This window comes from Protopterus annectens, chromosome 11.part0 (genome assembly GCF_019279795.1).
Source record: "Protopterus annectens isolate FY-2018-M chromosome 11.part0, PAN1.0, whole genome shotgun sequence".
In the NCBI taxonomy this organism is placed as follows: Eukaryota; Metazoa; Chordata; order Ceratodontiformes; family Protopteridae; genus Protopterus; species Protopterus annectens.
The window spans coordinates 777,853,778-777,866,301 of NC_056745.1; positions in this window are offsets into that span (position 1 = coordinate 777,853,778).

Below are 12,524 nucleotides of genomic sequence, written 5' to 3' on the forward strand. Positions count from 1 at the left end.
CTTCAATTACACTAGTAAAGTTATCACTTATGGTCATTTCTCCCTTTTTAGTAAGGGCTTCAGATTTGTTCCCCACAATCAAATGGACATTTCTGAATTAATATTGGAATTAAAACTATTTAATAGGAAAATTAACTTATCAGTTGAATTTAAGGAAGAAACAGAGAGGACATTTTCAAGTAATCAAAACTGTAAGAAGAAAAGTGTTTATATCCCACCTTTAAACCCTACTATAGCCACATTCAAAAAATGTTGTGAGAGAGACGTTTATAAAATGAATAGATCTAACAAACATCTTTCCAACTTGAATAGTGAATAGAGAAAGATTTTAAAGTAACAACAACCAGATTAGGGTAATGAAACTGGACAAATGGAGAGGTATGGCTAGTGAACAAGACTGACTATGTGAGTAAAATTCTGAATGTATTGTATGATATTAACATTTATACTACAGTGTCCAGAAACAAAATGTTTATAGCTTATAGGAAGACTGATTTATTTCTAGAAGACTCCATGATGCAAAACGTCTTATCAATGGACACATACAATTTTTTGATGTTAAAAAATCCACTGATATGATTCTTGTTTGGGATCCTTAAGGTCCACAAGGGTGTTTTAGACCCCCCCTTATAGTCTAATAGTAGTGGCACAAGGTTTGAAGTCATACCCCTTAGCTATTTTTGTAGACCAAACTTTGAAAAAGTTTCTTAAAGACATTCCTCATATTTTGAGATACATTTGGGACTTTTTGACAAAAATAAAGCCTGGGTTTTACAATAAAAATAATTTGTTTTTAATAATAGACATGGTTGATCTTTTCACAAATATACCTCATGAAAGAGGGTTAGAATACTTTCATACAGTTTTACTAGAATTAGCTAACTTGAACTACAAACTCATAACATTTTTAACAGATGTTATAGAGATCATAATTTACAACAACTATATATACTTTGAAGGGGAGTATTTTAGACAGTTAAAGGGGGTGGCAATTGTCACAGCTTGTGCTCCATTATATGCTAACTTATTTATGTACATGTGGGGAAAGAGATTTATGCTTGATTGTATTTACAAAACATTTGGAAAATGTATTTAAGATTTTTGGATGGTATTTTTATTCTCTGGATTCATACTGAAAGTGACATTTATGGATTTATAGACTATACCACTCATACTACAGAATTTTTAACATTTACTTAGTTTTTTTAGTACAGAGTACATTAATTACCTGGATGTTACTATATCAAAAAACAAAAATGATAAAATGTTTGAATCAGTTATTCACAGAAAATAAACTTTTTTCCACCATGTATTTGCACTATAACAATTGCCACCCATTCCACTGTAGAAAAAAATTGTTCAAAGGACAAGTGGTAAGGGCAGCCAGAATGTGTTCCAACAGAGATTTTTTCCAGGATGAACTTGACAAAATTACGGACATGTTTTTAGACAGAGACTACTCCCATGGTTTGTTGCAGAAAATAGGGGAAGAAGTAATGTATGGCTGGGGAACAAAATGTAGGAACAGAGGTGTGTGTTGAAAATGAATCCCAATAATTCAAACAGGAAGTCCCCCCTCAAAAAAGCCTGTGTAGTGTGGTTGGTTAATGCAGCATGTTATAGTTGAGAAAGGCCCGGGTTTGACACTTGGAAGAGGTGTTTATACTCTATAATAAAAGGGAAAGAATTGCTGTCCAGGGCAAAGAAGGAGCAGGTGTCAAGTTGCAAGTAATCTCTCCTTTGAACAAGCAAATAAGGTCACTGGTGAAATCCTCTAAAGTTAACTTTGAGTCTATATTAGCCACGTCCACTAAGGACAATGACAAGGCCTTCTTCACATATGTCCGCAATGTCATAGGTAACACCCAAATGTGCTCTGAACTGGTGGTCAATAATACCACATACACACATGCCATAGATATAGCCAACCTGCTGGCAAACAGGTTCAGTGAAACCCCCCCCCCCCAGCAGTACACCAGGACATCCCCAGCACCTGACCCCTCCCCTCATCACCAGGAAGCAGGTCTTTAATGCCCTCTCAAAGGCAAAAAATACAGTCCCCAAGGGACCCAGTAACATTCCTGACTGTATCCTACATGAACCCAGGCATAAGCTCTCAGCTCCATTTGGCACCCTATTCAACCAAAACCTGAGCACCAGCTTTGTCCAAGTTAAATGGAGGGCAGCCACTGTCATCTCTCTATACAAAGGTGAAGCATCCACTGACCCAAGCAATTTTAGACCCATAAGCCTAACTAGCCATGGAAAGCATTATCATGGATCTTATAAACAAGGACACTGGCAACCTCTAAACGCTTGACCCTACACAGTTTGGTTTTGTCAGAGGGACATCATGCCTGTTAAACTTGGTTGATTTCTTTGAAACAGTCACCAAAACCATGGATGAGGGGAAGATGGTGCACACTACCTACCTTGACCTAGCCAAAGCCTTCAACATGATTCCCCACTCAGGCATAATAGGTAAACTCTCCCAGCTAGGCATCAACCCATATGTTACCAGATGGGTAGCTAACTGACCACTGATAGAACCCACAAAGTCAAAATAGGGGAAGCCACCTCTAGTGGTAGACCCTTAATGAGTGGTGTACCCCAAGGATCAGTCTTGGGGCCTCTACTGTTTGGGATATACCTTTCTGAGGTGCAAGCCAAAACCAGTGTTCTGTGGCTGACCAAGTTTGCAGATGACTGCAAGCTGGGCACTGTCTTAAATTCCCCTAGTGATGTGGACATCCTCCAAGAGGGTCTTACCCAAACTAATGACTAGTGGCCGGAGCATGGCCTCAAACTGAATGCCACGAAATGCATCATTATCCCTTTTGGGGAAAATAGCATCCTCACTAATTATCACATTTGTAACAATGTACTAAGCATGCAATCAGTTGGAGGGGCTTAGGCACCCAGGTTGATAGCAACCTGTCTTTTGACCACCACATTGCCTTCATTGTACTGAAGGCTTTCTGCATGGCCCACCTCATAAATAAGGGTATTTCATCCAGGAACAAGGAGGTCATAACATCCCTGTACTCCTCCCTTATCAGACCCATTATCGAGTACAATGCCCCCTTCGGCATGTACCTTGCCAAGCACATGCAGCAACTGGAGGTTCCTGACCAGGAAAATCCAGGATCTCAAACTTCTGTCCTATACACATAGGCTAAAAGCCCTGTCCCTCTACTCAGTCTTGTACAGACTGCTCAGAGGTGACCTGTGTCTGGCATACAAGGCCATCTCAGACCCAGCCTTGATGGAGTTGCTGCATATCCGTAAGTCAAACTCCACTTGCGCAACATGCATGCAAGGCCTTAACCTGGTCTGTGGCATTAATAGAACTTGTTGGCAGGGTAGATTTGTGTCCCAAAGACACCCCCATCTGGGAAATAGACTCCCTCTCCATGTCAAGCAGAGTAATTCTCTAGCCCTCTTTAAGAGGAACCTGGATGACTGGATGGGAAACAGAAAATACACCCCTGGGATCCCACCTGTGTCCCTACTGGACAGGGGAAACAGGTGCTGACTTTGAGGGAACATGGGCGAAATTCTTAGGTAGGCTTATAAGGGCCTCTGGGCCAATAGCCTAGTATCATCCTATGAGCCTATAAGATAGAATCCCTAGTCATGTGCAGGTACTATGGGAAGATGTAGGCATGTATGGATGGGAACAGTTATGGGAGCTAGAAAATGAAGACAGTGGACAGGAGTCTTTTATCCCTAGAATATGTAAAACTGTTTCCAGCTTAGGGATCAATATAGCTTCACTTTTAATACATTGACAAACACTAATTAATGGGAGAAATTCACAGAGGTTCCTTGGAGCAAGGGATGAGGCATGGAAAAGGTTAGAGGTAGCTTAATAAATAAAGATATCAGGCAGCATAGAAGTGTTAAAAAAAGAAATTGACTACAGAGGGTCTGGATGATTCAGGAAAATAATAATAAGGAAATAAGTCAAGACTAGCTTACAGGGGAAAATACCTTTCATCTTAGGAAATGCCTATATGTATGGAATCAACAAATGAGGATTCTTCATTTGTAATATAATACGCCCAATAAAGTAATAAGGGATGGATGAATTTCCAATATGAAATGTTGGAGATGAGGAGCTTAAGATACAGGAATGATTAGCACATTGTGGGAGTGTAGGAGAGCACAACAAAGATGGAAGCTGGCAAGTCATGAGTAGACTGAGGTATTTGGTTAAACCTCATCTTGATCCTTGGATACACTGGGTCTTGGAGTAAAGAAATGTGCAGTAAGTTGGAGTAAGGAGGAACTAAATAATAAAATGCTACTGGAATTTGTACCAAAAATGGTTATACCGAGAGAATGGAGAATGATGCACTCTATAATAGTGGGGAATTTGCATACAGAGTATTTGAAGATGATTAGAAGAGCTGAATGTTATTAAAAAAAAAAGTAAATGTCACAGACACTAAACCTAAGATATGAATGCTTGTGACACTTTTTTATTGGAATTTGAACAAAACTAATGGGCTATAAGTAATGCTGGATGAATAATATTGTTTAGGTTTTATAACTATGTATGTGGAAGAGAGAAAACATCTTGGTTATATGCAAATATGTATATAAAACTCAAAATTTTGGGTAATTCTGTTAATGTATCTTACAGATTGTGTATACATGCAGTAAAGTTTCTGAATTTATTTAAATATTTGTTCATGTTCTTTTGTTTTGAAATGATAATAAAACTGGTTATAAAAGAAGATAGTCAATATGCTGAGTCATGTGTATTTGCCAGACCAGCAAGGATATTTGTTTGGCGAGGAAGTAGAAGTCAGTCTGGATAAAGTCTAATATTGCCTTAAAAAGAAAAGAAGTTTAAACTTTTTCAGTAGTATACTGTGACTAATGCAGGCATCTCTACATTTCAAGAAGTGGCTGTGAGATGCTTGCCATAAACAGAATCTATTGAAAAGAAATAAACATTGCAGTACATTTCATTTAAAGAAAAAAATAGCTGTATAAAAGATTTGATGTTTAAGGGTGATTTCATAAAGTATGTAATTAGCTAAAGAAGGATATATCAAGAATATATTGAGTCACAATTAGGAACAGTGAATTGTAAAGTAAGAGACTGTGCTGTGTTATAATGCCTAAGGATTTCAGTACAAGCAGGGCAAGAGACCTGAGTCTGTAAGTATGCAATACATATCATATTAATGAAAGATATAGAAGATATGTTACCTTAAATATTTCCAGGAAGACTCTGGTATAAAATAGAAACATTTATTTTGATTTTGAGAAGGCCTGTACATTATATGTTTTAATTATTATTCAAAGTGTCCTATAGTCAAGACATTATCCTCTTAGTAATGGGTGCTAAGTTTTCTCAGATTAGGGCTAATGACTAGCACATCAGGTACTGAGATAACTTGGTCTTTAAGTAAATTTGTGAAAATTACAATTAGAAAAAAAATGTTCATTGCACTGAGCATTTCAGAGATAATTAATTTGTTCTTAATGAAACAATCACCCTAAAGATAAAAAGCATAAGAAATCTAACCTGAAACTGAAACATTATGCTGCATAATGGCCAACCAGTTGATGACTTATACTGTTTGAGGTAAACAATAAAATTAGTATTTCAGAGTAAACAGTATCAGTGCTTCCTATATGATCTCTAATCATTTCACTAAAGTATTCTGCTTTAGGTATAATAAAAAACATGGCAGGATATTATATACATCTATATACAGCATGAAGAGCATGCACTGCCCACAGCAACAATTCATGCTGTTCATGGTTGTAGACAAATATGATCCTTATCAAACAGAAAGAGGTACATGGTCAGAAAGTAATTTTTGTGGTGTGGCAGGGAGGCAGACTATAGCAAGCAAGAGCTACTCAATCACAGTTATACCAATTATTGATACAACTAGTCATGGATGGCTTATGTCTGGATGAAAATTATTGTTGAAGTGGATGTGAGGAGGCAGACATGGCATGAAAGTAAAGGAATTACTGTTTAGTTTCAGGGGTATAGCAGGAGAGGAAGGAGGTCAGATTAGCTAGGTTAATATTTGTTTGTAATGGAGAGTGAAAGGATGAAGTGGGTACTTGTAACTATATTGCTGTTTTTATTTGTGTTGAATTAACAGAAGTGATGTTGATTTGCTATTGCTTGATTTTGTGTATATTATGTATGATGAAATATTAATAAAAAGAATACTTTAAAAAAATTTTGACCATTATTTCTTTTGACATGACTGCAATCAGACATCAATGGTATATGCAGTTAGAAACTGTCTGCCAAGTGGGGTGGGAAGGTAGGCTGTATATAAAGGCATTGGACATTACATTTACTGTATCAGAGTTAAATGACTGTTGATATTCCTTGTCTAGGAGAGGCAGTACATGTCTCTTAGAGTATCATGCTTGAAATACGTTACTGTGGTTATCACATTTTTTATTATGATCACAGTAAAACATTAGAGCTATATACAGTCAGAAAATGTATATCTTCGTGTGGGGATGTATGACATGTATGAAAGCTTTGTTAGGAGCTGTGGGTGCATTTCTTTGTATGATAGAAGCTAAAACACATTATTGTGACCAGAATTTCATTTACTTAATCACAGTCACAGAGATGCACCCAGTCAGAAAGTGGTCATTTTTGACAGGCAAGGAAGCAGTATGTATAGGGGTGGCATCTTTATGTGAAAAAATAATTATCACAGCTTTCATTTGTGGATAGTTATGTGACTCCTTCACACTCATAGGCCTTGTTTGGAATCAGAAGGTGCATATTCTATCTGGAATGGAAAAGAAACTGCAGCTAGTTTTTGTGGTATTTTATAAAAAAATAAAGGAACAAAACATGTTTTATAGATTCATAGATTCATACATATTCCAAAGCCACTGAGTCTTATGACCATTCATGCTTTGCAAGTACCCTTGCTCATGCCACACATCCTTTCTTCAGAAAGGCCATATAAATAAATGATGGAGTAAATTTGTGGATACTCATCCAGCCATTTAGTTTGTTTTAAAGAAAAAATAGAGAATCACACTGCTTAACATGTGCATGAAATTTATTACAGAGGTTTTGGAGATGATCTGTATTAATCAAAAAATGGTGGAGGGACAGGTTATCTGTTGGTGAAAATTGAGGTCCCTGGTTCTAGTAGTGGTTGGAATATTGGACTTGTGGAAAAACAGGAGGTCTAGGACAATTAGGCTTCTAATGATGTGATAAGTAAGACAGAAATCTCCCCTCAAAAGTTTGTAAGACACTGAATAAAGGGACCAAGCTTCCAGCCTCTCTAGGTAGCTGAAGGACTTTAGGCCAATAATCATCTTAGTTAGGTACCGTTGGGGCTTTTTTTAATTGTTTACTCTGCTTAGTAATATATACCCAAATGCTGAATATAAGGGAATGATTACCTCTATAGACCTTGCTGAAGATCTTGGCAATTAACTAGGTTAAATAAAAGGATTTTCTGGGTAACCATTTCAAATGTCAGGACCCACTTCAGAAACTCAAATAAAGCTGTCACTGAATGGCCAAAACAGATTTACATATACTAAGTCCAAGGCGGCCATTTCTCACAATATTTCTTTTTCTCTGAGGTGTGGCAATCTTGGAGTTGGTGTATATAAATCTGTGTTTGGGAGTGTGGGGGCTTTCCCTCCATAAAAAAAAAAAAAGTTTAAAGGAGAAGAGTGATATTCAATATACATATCTCTGTATTTTCAATCTTTTTTTTTTTTTAGGTGTATCAGCACTTGGAGTTATGATAGCTGACATTTCAATAGGGAGCTCATTTTGTCACAACTGTTGCCAAATGATGGTCAAATGAGTGAGAGATATCAACTTACATATCTAGATCCCCGAGTACATTTTAGTAGTGGTGCATTGTCTTACAGTATTATGAGAGAAAGGGTTATCCAGTAAAAGTGATTATACTACACTTTTACTAAGCTTTTAGCATTACTACACTTTTTGGCATTTAGTTTGAGCTCATTTTAGTACACCAAGAATTTACTAAGGAGACTTCAGTCTGGTGGGCTTTGGTGCCATAATGTGACTTAACAACAACCCCCAGTTTGCAGTCTTCTGCAAACTTTGTTAACCAGAGGTTTTGGTTCTCTGCTTGTAGATATGGGAAGTGAATACCAAAAAGAGTGGTTCCAGCACCAATCCCTGAGATACACTGCTGTCCACTTCCATGCTTTCTGATAAGGCACCTGCAACTTGCACTGCATAGGTTCTGTCTTTCAGCCAGTTTGCCATTCTTTATAAGCATTTCACTTTTATATGACTCCATCATGAGGAATGATATAAAAATCTCCAAAGCACAATAGCAACACCAGAAATCCACGAAACAAATGGAAACTCTCCGTAACTGCTATAACAGATATGCTTGCTGGCACTTACTCGAATAAGGCACAACAGTTAAATTATCCACAACGATGTTTATTCACCAACGAAGAAGCACAACAGCATTCACTAAACACATTATAGTAACAGTTAAGCGCTTTCATCCACTAAATGCAGACTTTATCAGAACTACTGATAACACGCAAAACAGTTCTTTTAAAATCTTTTTGGCGCCAATGAAATTACAAACTTTTAAAGTGACAGTGCTCACATTTACTAAAATATACTAAACCATATTAGATACATAAGTATTTTCGTACTTTCAGCCTATTATGTACATTAAACTTTAATAAATTACTGAATTATCAATATTAATAAAATATTATTAAAAATATGTTTTTTTTTAAAAATAAATCCATGTAAGTGAAAGAATAAATAAATAAATAGCTCAATGTTCCATAAACAAGCCTTACTATTTTGTCAAATAAAAATAATATATATAAAACTGTTATAAAACTAATTCAATACTTATACATATCAGAGCATCATAAGGAAGGGCTTTATAGAAATAAATTCATTAATACCCGGTTCATTAGTTGTGTCTGTCAACACTTGCCAGGTACTTTCTTTTTTACTTAAAATTACCTCCCCTATTGGAGGATGTAACCTGGTCTATAATGGCAAAACTGAAACTATGATTACTGCCTTTTTTTCAATATGTTTATACAAGGCATTCTTTGTATCATGTGTCCTTATTCTATACAAATGGACACATGATACAAAGAATGCCTTATATAAACATATTGAGGAAAAAAGGCAGTAATCATAGTTTCAGTTTTGCCATTATAGACCAGGTTACATCCTCCAATAGGGGAGGTAATTTTAAGTGAAAAAGAAAGTACCTGGCACGTGTTGACAGACAATTTACATCTTTACCAACAGAACAATAGCATCTGATACTTGAGTGCCCAGATATATTCCATTGGAGCCTTTACAAAGACCATCCAAAGAGAAAATGAGTTGCTTTCTATTATACATAGACATGCACATTTAACAGAAACACTTTGGAATCTTGTATTAAACTCACTTTCAGATATAGATGTGTATATGACATTATTTCATGCTGCGAATGTTGCACACATCTAGAATATACCTGTTTTGAGTCATCATTATTTCAAAAGTAGATATTACTTGTATTTATCCAGAAAATGAAACTGGTCCCTGATCCTAGTATGTGTGGAGATACTGGACTTGTAACAAAACAAGAAGGCCACAACAGTTAAATATTTAATGGCACAGTAAGTGAGACAGAGATCTCTCCTCAAGTATTTATAAGACACTAAATAAAAGGTTAGAGCTTCAGCTTCTCTTGCTAGCTCATTGACTTTAGGCCTGTGATGTGTTAGTTAGGAACCTTTGGGATCTTTATAATTGTTAGATATGTTTAATGAGAGACACCCCAGAGGATGCAGTGTACTCTATAACTGACCTGATCAAAGCTGAGTGATATCAGTCTGTTACTTTTCAAATTGAAATCATAATCTCTACCAGCTTCACTGTCTTTGGCCAGGTGTAAACTGGATGAGATTTAAGCTTGTCAAGTATACTTCTCTGAGCTGCAATTTATCAATCACTATTTTTAATTGAGAATCACTCCCAGTGCAGATTGTATTAATGTAGCAACAGTGATTCAAAGATTTTGGGCTTTTCGATCTTGATTGAGGATGATTAATCCTGGACTTTCTGTGCATAAATAAGAAGGATGTGGCAGACAAATTCTCCATATGTAGGGCACAGAAGCACTTGCCCCACATGCAAATGCCCTTTTTCTTCTTATCATGTTGAAGCTTCTACAAATGGTTTGTTTTCTCTGGCTGAAGCTAACACTCATCCAGATGTAGTGAAACCATCTTTGCCAATATAGTCAACTGTGGAAGATGTCAAAACCTAAGATGACTACAACAGTAAACTAAATACTTGGAAAGTGCATAAGCCGTACAAAACACTGGAAATAAACAAAAGTGACAAAAAAGTTAATGTAGACTATGTATGCCATTCAGAAATATCTCAAATGGAAAATACTGTGGGGTTGTATGAGACAAAATGAGACATTGCAAAGAAACAGCAACCCCCTATGAAACGAGACAAAAGTGAACTGTTGTACAGAACTGCACACTGGCACAGAAAAGCAGCAACAGAATCAGACAAATATTGTATTTTAGATTATATGAAACAGACAGCAACACTATGTCAATACCCAGAAATTCTCATAGAAAACACACTGAATGTAAATGCTGAGGTTACCCAATCACTACTAAATTAGCAGTGAAATGTAGAACACAGAAAAAAGAAAACCTACATGTTAACATTGGTTCTATATGAGGGTTACTGGGGGTGGGGGGGGTTGATGATTTAAAATTATTTAGAGAATGTTACTAGTGTGTGTGTATATATATATATATATATATATATATATATATATATATATATATATATATATATATATATATATATATATATATATATATATATATATGTATAGAGTGTCTTCCTGAAGTTTTGTTGATTCTAGTAGGTGTGGTTATTAATTGTCTGAAGTTGTACAAGTTTATGGATTAAGTGGGGGTAGTGGGATTTATGAGTTGCTAGTCTATATTTAAGCTTCCAAATATTATTGTTTCATGGTAAAATTGTTGGGATATCCAATACGGGATGGTTTCAGCAGTATCAATATTATTCCCTGGTGGTATATAAATTGCTGTTAAACATATAGTTTTCCTATTGATGATTTTTAGGAGGGTCATTAGAAGTTCAGCATGGTTACATTTTGGTATTTCCTGTGAAAGTAAGGTGATGGTTAGGGAATTTTTATAGATAATTGCTTCACTACCTGCACACTTGTTTTGTCTGTCATGCCTGAGTATATTGTATCCTGTGCATGGGGTTTGACCCCATTATTCATTGTTTCTTTTTTTTAACAAGGCTTCAGTAGCTATGACTACATCACGAGTATACATGGAAAGATAAGCATGTATGTCACAGATTGTATTGCACATACTTCTTAGGTTCATATTTAGTAAGGTGAGTTTGGATTCTGTTTTTTGTTTAGATGTATTAAGTTATTGTTTTATTTTGGGGATGGAAGTGATGGTTTTATGAACAGTGGGATCTGGGTTGTCATCAATATTTTGGTCTTTGTTTGGTATTTGATCATTAATTTGGATGCTTAGTTTTGAGATATTTATAAATAAATAACTAAATCAGATATTGTTTGCAGAGATAGACTGTTATGGAGAAAAACAGGCTGGGTAGATGTTGATATTCTTTTTGAGGAGTGGTTGAAGTCCTAAGTATTTGAAGGAGGTGGATTTGATAACTAGTCTTCAGACTAGTCACTGTGCAGGCTAAAATACATACAGAAGACTGGATGCCCTTAACACTTACTTAAAGCACAAGGGAAAAGGTGATACACAGTTTGTCATAAATAAATTCCTTGGAATCATAGCATGTAATATTATTAGTATGGACAACTTTGGTGCATTTTTGGATATTATTCCTTAATTTTCTGTATTTATTGGGACCTTACACTCATACTCTGCTTTACATTTTCTAATAGTGTTCTTACGATTGCCATGTTTGACTGTGGTCTTCAAGTAGAGGGATAGGATTTCTGACAACTTTATGATACTTTTTTCTTCTGACATTTTATAGTTTGTTAATAACAAAGTTCTACCAGAAGCTTTATTCCTGAACTTACTATTATATTTAAGGTGGCCAGGTGCTCATGTTTCTATGCAGTAGTATAAGTGCTGGAAAAGTCAGAGGCAAATGCTGTGGCCCTCTCAGTTTGGTCGACTTGCAGAGGTTTTTTGAGGATTTTGCATAGATCTTCCACAACCTGCAGTACGTTTGTCCTGGAGAAGTCCCTAAAGGTGGTCCCCCTTGATGGTGGGTTGGCAGCAGTAGACATAACAAAGAAGATGACTGATTTGCAGTCAGGTTTAACCAGGGAATGAACAGCTGCAGGGTGGGGCACAGGCAGGGACTAGGTTGATAAGGTCCAGGTCATGAATATTAGAGCCGTTAGTGAGTAGTTTTACAATTTACTTCAGCATATGAACACATCCACCCTTCTTCAGGTTTCCTACCACTTTTTTCGTATTCT